General features: G+C 38.0%; 1 protein-coding gene across 6 annotated transcripts in view; it reads left to right on the top strand.

Annotated features, from left to right (window-relative positions):
- Window positions 1-13,575, top strand: part of LOC131541933 (centrosomal protein of 95 kDa-like) — a 240,481-nt gene that overhangs the window by 20,550 nt on the left and 206,356 nt on the right. The window lies entirely within an intron of this gene.

Below are 13,575 nucleotides of genomic sequence, written 5' to 3'. Positions count from 1 at the left end.
CCGTGTTTTTTCCACGCTTGAAGAAACATTCAGTTGCGTTCTAGGTGGTGGGACAAGTCTGCGATAAACCTCGAATGTTTTCTGACTATGACGATGCATACCATTCAGATCAAAAAGAAGGTCGAAACTAACGACTCGAAAGCACTTGTTAGAGGCATGAAGCTTCTGTTAGCTTTAGGTAAGTGTCTATTGCAAAGAGAATCCAATCATAATTTAATTAATTTAACTAATAAATCGATGGATGTAGCACGCACGTGACGACAGGGAGGTGACGGCGGTGCATAAATCGAGTTACTCCTCACACTTCTGGTAGTTTTACTGAGATTTCTTATCCCGTGCGAATTGGCCATTAATATTACGGACGTCCTGTGGTAAATTAACATTACTCCATCTACCCTTGTAAAACTAATCCAGTCCGAATAGGGCTTTAGTGTGATATTTTTCTTTCGGTAGTACAACCCAAATTCCGGAAATGTTGGCACGTTTTTTAAATTTGAATAAAATGAACACTAAAAGACTTTTAAATCACATGAGCCAATATTTTTTTTTCACAGTAGAACATAGAGAACATAACAAATGCTTAAACGGAGAAATTGTACACTTTTATCCACTAAATGAGCTCATTTCAAATTTGATGCCTGCTACAGGTCTCAAAAAAGTTGGCACGGGGGCAACAAAGGGCTGGAAAAAGCAAGACATTTTGAAAATATTCAGCTAAGAGAACATCTAGCAACTAATTATGTTAACTGACATCAGGTCTGTAACATGATTAGCTATAAAAGGGATGTCTTAGAGAGGCAGAGTCTTTCAGAAGTAAAGATGGGCAGAGGCTCTCCAATCTGTGAAAGAGTGTGTAAAAATATTGTGGAATACTTTGAAAACAACGTTCCTTGACGTCAAATTGCAAAGGCTTTGCAAACCTCATCATCTACAGTGCATAACATCATCAAAAGATTCAGAGAAACTGGGCAAATCTCTGCGTAAGGGACAAGGGCGAAGGCCTTGTTTGGATGGCTGTGGTCTTCGGGCCCTCAGACGACACTGCATCACTCATCGGCATGATTCTGTCATTGACATTATTAAATGGGCCCAGGAATACTTCCAGAAACCACTGTCGGTAAACACAATGCGCCGTGCCATCTGCCAACTAAAGCTCTATTATGCAAAAAGGAAGCCATATGTGAACATGGTCCAGAAGCGCCGTCGTGTCCTGTGGGCCAAGGCTCATTTAAAATGGACTGCTTCAAAGTGGAAAAGTGTTCTATGGTCAGACGAGTTCAAATTTGACATTCTTGTTGGAAATCACGGACGCCGTGTCCTCCGGGCTAAAGAGGAGGGAGACCTTCCAGTGTGTTATCAGCGTTCAGTTCAAAAGCCAGGTTGTATGGGGGTGCATAAGTGCATACAGTATGGACAGCTTGCATGTTTTGGAAGGCACTATGAATGCTGAATGGTATATAAAGGTTTTTGAGCAACATATGCTCCCCTCCATGTATTTCAGCAGGACAATGCAAAACCACATACTGTAGCTATTACAACAGCATGGCTTCATAGTAGAAGAGTCCGGGTGCTGAATTGGCCTGCCTGCAGTACAGATCTTTCACCTATGGAGAACATTTGGCGCATCATTAAACGAAAAATACATCAAAGACGACCACGAAGTCTTCAGTAGCTGGAAACCTATATCAGGCAAGAATGGGACCAAATTCCAAAACCAAAACTCCAGAAACTCATAACCTCGATGCCCAGACGTCTTCAAACTGTTTTGAAAAGAAGAGATGCTACACCATGGTAAACATGCCCCTGTCCCAACTATTTTGAGACACTGTAGCAGGCATCAAATTGAAATTAGGCCATTTTGTGCATAAAATTGTAAAATTTCTCAGTTTGAACTAGGGGTGTCAACGTTAACGCGTTAACACATGCGATTTAATCTAAAAATTTTAACGCGTTAAGGTTTGACCCCAACTTCTTGCTGTCATCGCAGCGTGGAAGGTTATCTATCATTGTGTGATGAGGGTACAGCGAACCAGTGTTGCCAGGGTAACGGCACAAGTGGGCAAAAAATTACAGAGCCATGGGTTGCGGTTTTTTGGGCTACTTTTATAATGTATTGCGGCTGCCCAAGGTGTATATAGACAATTAAAAATTAAAATAGATCCTTTTACTAATGTGTATTCAGGGCTCCAAACTGCGACTAAAACGGTCGCATTTGCGACCAAAAATATTAATTTGCGAGTGAAGTTTTTGCTGAGGTCGCCAATGGCGACTATGTTATGACTTGATTTTTTTTCCTGATTGTTTTGCGATCACATCTTTTATGTCCACGTACTAAACTGAGATGATGCGCATCAAAGTTTTAATGGGAAAAAAAAAGAGTTTCAAACGGTCCTCATCTCTGCCGAAATGCCTGCTAAACGCAGCTCAGTTGTGCAGCACGAGAGATCAAAATGGCGGAGACATGCAAAGTGAAAGTGCAGAAAAGCAGTGTCTATTTCATGCATAACTTCAACAAACTTCAACAGGTAAAGCTGTCAGCTGTGTGGATATTGGCAATATCGTTAACAATTCTCGTTTATAATCATTACTAATATGGCTTCTTGTTATCAAGATCTTTAGTCTATATGCTGAGTTCTGTAAATGCGTGAACTTCATATTAGCCTGTTTGCAGCACACTTGCCGTCCAGTAATCACAGTAAGCTTTGTGCTTTGTTACTTTTTAATAAACAAAGTATCAGCTTTAACATTCTGCCAAATTCATAACAACATTCATAAAATAAATATGGTTTTAGCGCTCTTTAATGCGGCAGATGCAATCGCTTTAGTGAACCCATTATATCTTTCTCTATTATAGTATGAATGAATGTGAATTAATATCAAAAGGTAGGCTATTTTATAAGAGAGCCTACACGTATTGAAATGTCTCATGTAATCGCTCATTCTGTGTCAAACTGTGGAAATCTTGTAAAGCTTGTAAACAATGCCACGTAACAATACCTAACCACTGGCCATCCATAAGCTCATCAGTCAGCTAGGAAAATAATTATAATTAGGAGCATTTTACTATATTTATTTGCTCTTGCATATTAATATTTTTACTTAACCTGTTGTCTACATGATAAAAAATGCAAAAACCGACTGGATGTGTGAGATTTGACAACATTTCTATAGGATGCATTGAGGAGGAGCCCAAACTAACACTGTAAAAAGCGATCAGTTGACTTTCTTTAAAAAATTGAGGAAACCCAGGGCTCGCAAAATCGCGGGGCTATGGCATTTTCCAGTTGGGCTACCAAAATGTATCACTGCCCTGCTCATCGGGCTAACTTAAATACTGTGGGTCCTTAAAAACCTCTCAATTTACTTGTATAAAATTTACGGCCATAAAAAGTTTTAAATATGTTAAATGGTATAAGAAAAGTCTTAATTATAATTTCAAGAGGTCTTACAGTTGGGGATGGAAAGACAAGAACCGCGATACAGCTGGATTAAACTTCAAAAGGCAATGATGTCATTGAATAAATATGAGTTTGGTGTAGGGAACATTAACAAGTCCCGCCCATTTGGAGCTGGCTCAGCCTCCGTTTATACCTATCTCGGAGAAGCCGCTATATTTGCTCCTAAAGCACCAACTTAATGCATAATTAAAGAAATACATTAAGTGAACTTGACAATTCTGAGTTACACTGACAAATAACAGTTTGAAATTGTGTTGTTCACTTTTTATTTTAAGTTAGACCAACTTAAATTTATTAAATTGCAATTACCAGGGCTCCAAACTGCGACTAAAACGGGCGCATTTGCGACCAAAAATATTAATTTGCGAGTGAAGTATTTGCTGAGGTCGCCAATGGCTACTATGTTATGACTTGATTTTTTTTCCTGATTGTTTTGCGATCACATTTTTATGTCCACGTATTAAACTGAGACGATGCGCATCAAAGTTTTAATGGAAAAAAGGAGTTTCAAACAGTCCTCATCTCTACCGAAATGCCTGCTAAACGCAGCTCAGTCGTGCAACGCGAGTGATCAAAATGACGGAGAAGTGCAAAGTTAAAGTGCAGAAAGCAGTGTCTATTTCGTGCACAACTTGAACAAACTTCAACAGGTAAAGCTGTCAGCTGTGTGGATATTGGCAATATCGTTAACAGTTCTCGTTTATAATCATTACTAATATGCAGGGGTGCACATAACTGGTTCGCAGGTCCTCATGCGCGACCAAAATTAAAAATGCGCTGTGTAATAAGTTCTGACAGCGCATTTGCGTATCGACATGGTTGACAGCTGTTAATGCACAGTTACCATTTTAGATCGACAAACTGTACTGTATAAGATTTCTATCCAAACTGAAAGCACAATCTAGGCTACCGCTGCCGTTTTCAAAGCAAAACTGTGACATTTCATTCACTGACGCTCTTCCATCAGCAGCGCTAAACCCGGAAGCGCATAATATTTACTTGCCGGCAACCCGCCAAAATAAAAGCTTGCTGATTTTATGTTTGAAAATGATGGAAATTAAAATTAAAATTTAAAATAATGATGATAATAATAAAAAATAATACAAATATTAGCATTTTATTTTTGTTTACTATAAAATAATTTCATTTGTATGTAATACTCCCTTTTTATTTTAAAATAAAATAGTATTATCACACTTGATTATTTAGTTCATTATTTTTAGTTAGTTATTTAAAAAAAAAAAACGAAATAAAGTGCAATAATATTATCACTATTATTAATACATTTTTTTTATAGTTATATTTTATGGGTCACACTACATGCCATAGCCCGTGTGAAGACCAAACCAAATCTCCAGGTTCTCATATGAGAGCCAGGCTGAAAAACTTATGTGCACCCCTGCTAATATGGCTTCTTGTTATCAAGATCTTTAGTCTATATGCTGAGTTATGTAAATGCGTGAACTTCATATTAGCCTGTTTGCAGCGCACTTGCCGTCCAGTAATCACAATAAGTTTTGTGCTTTGTTACTTTTTAATAAACAAAGTATCAGCTTTAACATTCTGCCAAATTCATAACAAAATTCATAAAATAAATACGGTTTTGGCGCTCTTTAATGCGGCAGGTGCAATCGCTTTAGCGCCTCAGTTCAAGCGGCAAGTGAACCCATTATATCTTTCTCTATTATAGTATGAAATGAATGTGACTTAATATCAAAAGGTAGGCTATTTTATAAGAGAGCCTACACTTATTGAAATGTCTCATGTAATCACTCATTCTGTGTCAAACTGGAAATCTTGTAAAGCTTGTAAACAATGCCATGTAACAATACCTAACCACTGGCCGTCCATAAGCTCATCAGTCAGCTAGAATAATAATTATAAAGAGGAGCATTTTGCGGTATTTATTCGCTCTTGCATATTAATATTTTTACTTAACCTGTTGTCTACATGATAAAAAATGCAAAAACCGACTGGATGTGTGAGAGATTTGACAACATTTCTATAGGATGCATTGAGGAGGAGCCCAAACTAACACTGTAAAAAGCGATCAGTTGACTGTTCTTTAAAAAATTGAGGAAACCCAGGGCTCGCAAAATCGCGGGGCTATTGTGTTTTCCAGTTGGGCTACCAAAATGTATCACTGCCCTGCCCAGTGGGCTAACTTAAATACCGTGGGTCCTTAAAAACCTCTCAGTTTACTTATTTAAAACTTTTTATGGCCGTAAATTTTATACATGTTAAATGGTATAAGAAAAGTCTTAATTATAATTGCAAGAGGTCTTACTGTTGGGGATGGAAAGACAAGAACCTCGATACTAGGGCTGCAACTAACGATTATTTTAATAATCGATTAATCTGTCGATTATTTTTTCGATTAATCGATGAATCGGATTAAAAAAAAAAAAAGCATTCATTTCCAACCCTTTATTCAAAAACAGAACTAAAATCTTTAGAAAGTGCACAAACATGTTGCTCCTTGAACATCCCTGAGCTGTTATAATAATAATAAAATAAAATAAAAATGGACTAACACAAAAAACATACACATGTATGCTTTACATCTGCCAAATATATAGACTTTTTTGGGGGGGGGGAAAGTGCAAAAAATTAAATAATTTAACAACACTGCGTCGTTAGCGTTGGTATTGTATCAGACACCTGCACTTAACATTATATGAAAATCAAGCTCAAATGGAGTTAATAATGTTTTTGACCAGAGAATGACGGAGATGGAGTGTTTTGTCTGTCGTTAGAACGGCTGTAACTGTTATGCAGTGCATAAGTGCATTAAGTGCATTATGCTTTCATCAACTTTTACAGGTTATATAACTTTGATTGTAGCTATATGGGCGCTTAGTTTTTTCTTGTTGTTTAATACACTTGGCCAAAATCTCAAATTAAGCGCTTATGCACATAATGCACAGGATATTTAAAACGATATAGACAGCAAATAACTAATTCTTCTCCACTCTTCAAACACACAAAAACATTATCCTTTACTGACATAGTGTTTGAGTAAAGAAAACGCTGTACTATTCAAACACCAATTATTTATTCACCCTTACATTGCGAAAAAGCAGAGATCTCATCTTCTCCAGGCTGTGCGCGGCGCGTCAATCTGAACGGAGGCGGGGTGAAGTTACGAGGTCTCGCTGAGAGCTCGATGATCCAATGGCGTTCACAGTTTTACTGACAAGTTATTTTAATGCTTATAATTGGTTTACTATTTTTAAAACTCTCTGATTTAAAATAATAAAACGAATTATAAGCGACTCAAGTTTGGATAATTTTTCACAGCACCTGACTGGGCTAGGGTATGGCAACTGCCATACGCATAACGCCGCCCTGCTCCCACACCTTGGATGACTTGGGTCGCACGGATTTCTCTGCCTCCGCCATGTATCTTTCCTCTACCTCCGCTCGTTTTTTTTTTTTTTTTTTTTTTTTTTTTTATTTATGAGGCGCCAAACTCTGCTAGCATCCGTGCGCGAGAGAGACCGAGTGTGTTCACTCCGCTCCGCGCTCAACTAAAGTTTTTTTTTTTTTCATAGTCAAACGTCTCCGCGTCGCGCGACACAACGAATCGATTATGAAATTCGTTGCCAACGCTTTTAGTAATCGATTTTTATCGATTTAATCGATTCGTTGTTGCAGCCCTACTCGATACAGCTGGATTAAACTTCAAAAGGCAATGATGTCATTGAATAAATATGAGTTTGGTGTAGGGAATATTAACAAGTCCCATTTGGAGCTGGCTCCAACCTTCGTTTATACCGGAGAAGCCGCTATATTTTCTCCTAAAGCGCCAACTTAATGCATGATTAAAGAAATACATTTAGTGAACTTGACAATTCTGAGTTACACTGACAAATAACAGTTTGAAAATGTGTTGTTCACTTTTTATTTTAAGTTGGACCAACTTAAATTTATTAAATTGCAATTACTTAAAAGTTCTTATGGGCCATGATATTGGTACAGATTCTGTGTAATAAACAATTCTTTGTGACTGTATATTTCAAGCTGGAAAAGACGTTTAGTTCCCACTTTAAGTGAACCTTAGTTCCCAGGTTATCTACAAGATGGATTAAAATGCTGATAAAGTCAAGAAAAGAGTAGACAAACACATGACTGTATGATTGAAATGTCAAAATGTTAAAAAAACAACTAAATAAAACGCGTTTATTCTGTGGCACCTAAAAAAATAATTTGGCGCCAATGGCTCCTTACTCGATTTTTTTTTGTCTGGAGCCCTGGGATTATACTTGGAATGTATCCCTGGCAACTTAAGAACGGAGAGGCGGTTGTAACGTGAGTTTCAGCCAGAGCATACATGTTAAGGCTTTTAAACAGCAGAAATAAACATGACAACAGCCACTGTAGATTATAGAAGATAATAAACACACAATTACGATAGCATATTTGTATGTGATTTTCTTGAGGCTGATAATGGATGAATAAAACAAAAGAATAATGATAAAAGAATAATAAGGATTATGTCTCATACCTGGCGGAAGTGTGAAAGGCTCTGTTTCCTTAAACTAGTTTGTCATGCATTTCTTTATTTCAACACATTTACAGGTAAATCCTAGTATTTTAAATTTGTGATTAATCATGATTAATCACAGTCCATGACTGTGATTAACGTGATTTTAAATTTTTTAATCGAAAGCACTAGTTTGAACATTTGTTATGTTATCTATGTTCTATTGTGAATATCTCAACAAATTACAATATGGTGACATGCCAATCAGCTAATCAACTCAAAACACCTGCAAAGGTTTCCCGAGCCTTCAAAATGCTCTCTCAGTTTACACAATCAGGCTACACAATCATGGGGAAGACTGCTGATCTGACAGTTGTCCAGAAGACAATCATTGACATGATTGTGTCATGTCACGAGGAGGGTAAGCCACAAACATTCATTGCCAAAGAAGCTGGTTGTTCACAGAGTGCTGTATCCAAGCATGTTAACAGAAAGTTGAGTGGAAGGAAAAAGTGTAGAAGAAAAAGATGACACTCCTCATAAGGCTGCGGTTCTCTCGGTTGGTTGTGCAAGCAAAATCGATTCAAGAATTTGGGTGAACTTCACAAGGAATGGACTGAGGCTGGGGTAAAGGCATCAAGAGCCACCAAACACAGATGTGTCAAGGAATTTGGCTACAGTTGTCGTATTCCTCTTGTTAAGCCACTCCTGAACCACAGACAACGTCAGAGGCGTCTTACCTGGGCTAAGGAGAAGAAGAACTGGACTGTTGCCCAGTGGTCCAAAGTCCTCTTTTCAGATGAGAGCAAGTTTTGAATTTCATTTGGAAACCAATGTCCTAGAGTCTGGAGGAAGGGTGGAGAAGCTCATAGCTCAAGTTGCTTGAATTCCAGTGTTAAGTTTCCACAGTCTGAGATGATTTGGGGTGCAATGTCATCTGCTGGTGTTGGTCCAGTCACTGCACCCGTTTACCAAGAAATTTTGGAGCACTTCATGCTTCCTTCAGCTGACCAGCTTTTTAAAGATGCTGATTTCATTTTCCAGCAGGATTTGGCACCTGCCCACACTGCCAAAAGCACCAAAAGTTGGTTAAATGACCATGGTGTTGGTGTGCTTGACTGGCCAGCAAACTCACCAGACCTGAATCCCATAGAGAATCTATGGGGTATTGTCAAGAGGAAAATGAGAAACGAGAGACCAAAAAAATGCAGATGAGCTGAGAGCCATTGTCAAAGAAACCTGGGCTTCCATACCACCTCAGCAGTGCAACAAACTGATCACCTCCATGCCATGCCGAATTGAGGCAGTAATTAAAGCAAAAGGAGCCCCTACCAAGTATTGAGTACATATACAGTAAATGAACATACTTTCCAGAAGGCCAACAATTCACTGAAAATGTTTTTTTTTAATTTTTAAAAAAATTTTATTGGTCCTATGAAGTATTCTAATTTGTTGAGATTTGGTGGGTTTTTGTTAAATGTGAGCCAAAATCATCACAATTAAAAGAACTAAAGACTTAAACTACTTCAGAAGTAATGAATTTCGGTAAAGGGGTGCAGAGCCAGTGGTGGTTTTGTAGGCAAACATTAATGCCTTGAATTTTATGCGAACAGCTATTGGTAGCCAGTGCAAATTGATAAACAGAGGTGTGACGTGCATTGTAAAGGTTTGATAAAACTGGCTGGAAAACCTGCCAAAAGAGCATTGCAATAGTCCAGCCTGGACAGAACAAGAGCTTGAACAAAGAGTTGTGAAGAATGTTCTGAAAGAAAGGGCCTGATCTTCTTTATGTTGAATAAAGCAAATCTGCAGGACCGGGCAGTTTTAGCAATGTGGTCTGAGAAAGTCAGCTGATCATCAATCATAACTCCAAGGTTTCTGGCTGTTTTTGAAGGAGTGATGGTTGATGTGTCTAACTGGATGGTGAAATTGTGATGAAACGATGGGTTTGCTTGAACCACAAGCAGTTCTGTCTTGGCAAGGTTGAGTTGAAGGTGATGGTCCTTCATCCAGCAAGAAATGTCTGTTAGACAAGCTGAGATGCGAGCAGCTATTGTCGGATCATCAGGATGAAATGAGAGGTAGAGTTGAGTGTCATCAGCATAGCAGTGATATGAAAAGCCATGTTTCTGAATGACCGAACCTGGTGGTGCCATGTAGACAGAGAAGAGAAGTGGTCCAAGAACTGAGCCCTAAGGCACTCCAGTAGTTAGATGTTGCTACTTAGATACCTCACCTCTTCAAGATACCTTGAAGGACCTATTTGAGAGGGAAGACTCATATCACTGGAGTGTGGGTCCTGAGATGCCCTTTACCAATAGGGTTGACCGGAGGATCTGGTGGTTAACCGTGTCAAAAGCAGCAGACCGATCCAGCAAGATAAGTATTGAAGATTTGGAATCCACTCTTGCCAGTCTTAGGGCTTCAACAACTGAGAGCAAGGCAGTCTCGTTTGAATGTCCACTTCTGAAACCAGACTGATTGCTGTCGAGGAGGTTGTTCTGTTTGAGAAATACAATTTTTAAATACATGAATTATGTTTCCATCTTTGTTGCCACAGTTTTGGAAGTGCCTTTTTCTGTATTAAAGAAGGGGGTGTCCCAAAATGTTTGTCCATATAGTGTATGTACAAGTCATTGGTGTTTGGTAAAGAGTTTTTGGCTCAAGATCTGCATTGAAAGTCACACCAGAGGATTAGACTAGCTTGGATTAGGACCAGTGTTGCCAACTAATTTTCAGAGAAAGTTGCTAAAGGAAGGTCAATTTGTTGCTAGAAGTTGCTAAATGACGTTGTGATGTCATTGAGCGATGACGTCATTGCGTAATCACGGCGCAAAATTGTGTCACAACATTAAATCTCAGCAAAAATATATTTTATATATGTTAATTTAGATTTGTTTGTAAAATAATATGCATAATATAATATTAAAATATAAACTGTATTTTAAAAAACGTTGAATTATTGAACACATACATTTTTGAATGATTACAATTTAAGGTTTGCTTTTTTTTAATAGCTAGTAAACTAGTAAGACATTCTCAACGATTATGCTTTAAGCAGTGTATTAGTAGTTAGTATGCTACACTCCAAGAAAAGGCTGTAAAAATAGGGCACAATCTACTATGTTAATATGAAAGAATTTTACGTATTGCTTTTTTACCTGCATTTTAAATTACGCATTGTGTTTTCGGGTTACAGGGTTACAATGGATAATGGATAACGTCCTGGAAAATTACTAGCAGCCTATATTTTCCATTTTTCTTACAGCATACTAACTGATCAACAATCGCAAGTACAAGCTATAACAAAGTGTAGCCTATCATAAATGAACAATTATTCAGTTGTTATTATTATTATTATTATTATTATTATATTGAAGAAATCCAAATAGCAGCTAATTCAATTCACGTGATGTGTGTACTGCTAGGCATCTTTGGTTTTCTTTTTGTGTAATTAGGATGGAAAATGTGTGTCTTTTTATTGTCCGAGTCACTTATCAAAAGTTGCTAAAAGTTGCCAAATAAATTTTAAAAAATTGCTAAATTTGTTGCTAGGTGCTTTTGGAAGAAAAAGTTGCTAGGGTAGTCTGAAAAGTTGCTAAATTTAGCAACAAAATTGCTAAGTTGGCAACACTGATTAGGACTTGGCTTTCTGCAGACCAGTCAAGTTCTTCCACACTGACTAAATCAATCATTTCTTTTTGAACCTTGCCTTATACACAGAGGCACTGATATGTTAGAATAGAAAAGGGACCTGTCCAAACTGTTGCTTTAAAATTAGAAGCACACAATTCCCTAGAATATCATTATATGCTTAAACATTAAGATTTGTACTCATGGAAATTACTAAAGTAGTCAAACCTGTTCATTAGAAGGGGGTGACCCAATAGTTTTGGCAATATAGTGTATATCAAGCAGATCTGCATTTATGCTTAATTCAATTCAGTTTTATATATACAGCACTAAATCATAACAAATATTATTTCATAGCACTGTTAATACCTAACTCTAAACACATTTCAACTGTTTATATATATGTAGATGTACCAAACATATACTACTGAAATAAAAATATACCATCTGACACATTTAAAAACATTTAACAATCTTTCAGTGTGGGTATCACACTAATGTGTTGTTAACGTGTGTTAAATCGTGAATGCTGTGCTAGATGCATGCTAACAGCCTCATCTTGTTGATCCTCTGGAGTGTGTGGTGACTTCTGCCGCTGCTGTGAAGAATCATTCTCAAAGTCTTGGAGTTTTGATGCCAGAAGAGAAGACTTTATTATATGTGATAATGAAACCTGAGAGACCGTGCAGAGAATCTCCCGATTCTGGGTTTGCACCCTCTTATATACAGTTTTTTCTCCTAATGCGTGTTCAATACATTTCCTATATCGTTATCATTGTTTATCTTCTTTTGGCTGTGCCTCCATCTGTTTCCTGAAGCAGATAATAGGCCCCGATTTATGTTACATTAAAGGAGGAGACCCTATCGTGTCAAAACAGGATGTGTAGCTTTACCTTAAACCATATGTCTGCACATTCCATTCTTCTGCAGGCCTCTACACACGCAGGCAAATACAATTTTATAATAGTAGAATAACTTGATACATAAATGGCTACATTCACATTGGTTACACTTGATTAATTTATATTTTGATTAATAAAACTCCTCTACAAGTGATCAGGAAAGAGGAGCAGGTGTAGTGGAAGACAAGACGGTGCTGCGTTCTCGTAGAGCCTGTGATGACCTGCAGTATTCCTCTCTCAGAGACTCCCTGAGGCCTGATGCATATGCTTGGAGAAGCAAGCAAACGTTTAGATTGCATTCATTTCTGACCATGCTTTTCCATTTGGCCTTCATCACATCTGCATCTCCATTAGGAGAAGAAGCTGCAGTCCAGTAGAGGTGGTTAATAACAGCTGGCCTCCACTGCTTCAGATCTTCACACGCCCTCATTACTTGTCTCCCAAAAGCCTTATAAACACACCACATGACAAAAAATCTCCCGTCATGATTCATCATGTCTCCCGATGAAGCTGCTGTGTGCATCAACTCTTGAGTCTCACTAGGTTCTTGCTTCAGCATCTCATGTGGAACTCATATCGCCGGGATGATAATCCTCCGGTGTAAAGTGATCGCTAAGTTACACACCACCGCGCTTTTCAAAGCAGATGCATTAGTGAAGTCCCGTCTCTTCACCTGCACAATCGCACCCAGGCCCGGAAGATACTGTCCTATTTCTTGTTAGGAAACCTGTGGACTTGATGTCCTGACAGGCTGGAGTTTGTGCAGCCTCCACAAACACAATAATTTACCATGACGATGATAAATTGAAATGAACATAACTACTGAAAACACACTGACTCAACGACAGAGCCCGGCAGACGACTCCCTTATGTGACGTAATATGACGTGATGTTGAAAAAAAATAAAAAAATAAAAATAAAAATAATAATCATTTTTAATAATAATATATTAACAAAACCATTGTGTTATCCACCAAACTGGGCCTTCTGCACAGACAGAATCAGTGGACTGTTTCTGCCTCAGCTTGGTTATTACAATTGAAGAGAGATTTATAACCTGTTTGTATTATGATTGTATCATTTGTTGGGCCTTTTC

This window comes from Onychostoma macrolepis, chromosome 06, assembly GCF_012432095.1.
Source record: "Onychostoma macrolepis isolate SWU-2019 chromosome 06, ASM1243209v1, whole genome shotgun sequence".
Classification (NCBI taxonomy): Eukaryota; Metazoa; Chordata; class Actinopteri; order Cypriniformes; family Cyprinidae; genus Onychostoma; species Onychostoma macrolepis.
This window is presented reverse-complemented; position numbering and strand designations above follow the sequence as displayed.